At 43.7% G+C, this 1,332-nt stretch overlaps 1 non-coding gene across 1 annotated transcript; it reads left to right on the top strand.

Moving 5' to 3' along the window:
• The first annotated feature begins 227 nt into the window (after positions 1-227).
• Positions 228-301, top strand: trnai-aau. Its single transcript has one exon. It is a non-coding gene; the product is annotated as a tRNA-Ile (tRNA).
• Positions 302-1,332: the final 1,031 nt, after the last annotated feature.

Below are 1,332 nucleotides of genomic sequence, written 5' to 3'. Positions count from 1 at the left end.
GTAAAAATCTGTCCTATGAGGGCTGCCCAATACTCACTACAATGATGGGCAACCTCGGCTAGTGAGTGGGTTACATGAGTGGCCCTCGAATCATCTCAGTGAGCCGTAAGATTGAAATTGGGCTTGTTCGTTAAACATGACCCCACGAACAAGATTGAATACATTTAATACACACCAAATATTTCAGAACGAGTTACAGAAAATGCTTAATCATTTATGTGCCAGTGGGCCGGTTAGCTCAGATGGTTAAAGCATGGTACTAATAATGCCAAGGTCGCGGGTTCGATCCCCGTACTGGCCACTGAAGCAACCCCGTCACAAAATAATCATTTATGTGCCAACAGAACTGCCATCAACTTCAAATAGTAAAAGCAAAAGAAATATTTACACTTTTAGACACAGAGGGAGCGCACGGCTCTCCCAATGTTGTGAGCAATTAGCAGGCTCCTCACTTCACTTGCCCTTATTTCATATGTATATCACTTTAGTCACACCACTGGGAAAACAACTACGTGGGTTGAAATTAGCGGAATGTGGCAACCCTACACGTGGGCAACAGTCAACAAAATGAAGGAGGCGCTGGGTAGTATCAGGAGTATGAAGTGGGCCGGATGGGTACCCGGTGGAATTTTATAAGGAATTCGCGACGAACCTGGCACCAAATCCGTTGGGGCGTTTAATGAAGCACTGAAGAAGGGGGAGTTGCCGGGGATGATGATGCAGGCAGCAATGACATTAATCCACAAAAATAGGAAGGACCCGGTGGAATGTGGGCCATATTGACCCATATCACTATTGAACAGTCAACAAAATGTCTGGTAGGCCGCACTCAGAACACTGATAGGCCACAAGTTGCCCACCACTGCTCTATTACCTCCAGTTATTGCTTTATGGTATTGCTCAAATACCTTTACAGACCTATGCACTGGAACATCCAGATCTTTTTCTTTTAGCGCCATTTTTTAAGGTTTTTTCCTGAAGGTTGTATATATATATATGTATGAACATTCACCTTGCTACAGATAGAACACTGCACTTATGCAAATTATACATAATTTGCCAGTCATGGCTCCAATCTCCCTGCACATTAGGATCCTGAGCATTGTCTGCTCAACAGATCTTCATATTGTCTGTAAATTTGCAAATTGCCCCCCAATACCCTCATCCAGATGACTAAAAACAGAGTAAAGTACACCTGTCAGAACAATAATCCTTGGCGGACGCCCAGGGCCAATCTCTCAGCAATTGCAAAACCCATGGATAACTGCTTTTCACTTACATCCTGCCACGCAGCTCTCCGTTCTGTTTAATATATTATCATCAATACCAGAA

This window comes from Scyliorhinus canicula, chromosome 5, assembly GCF_902713615.1.
Source record: "Scyliorhinus canicula chromosome 5, sScyCan1.1, whole genome shotgun sequence".
Taxonomy (NCBI): domain Eukaryota; kingdom Metazoa; phylum Chordata; class Chondrichthyes; order Carcharhiniformes; family Scyliorhinidae; genus Scyliorhinus; species Scyliorhinus canicula.
This window is presented reverse-complemented; position numbering and strand designations above follow the sequence as displayed.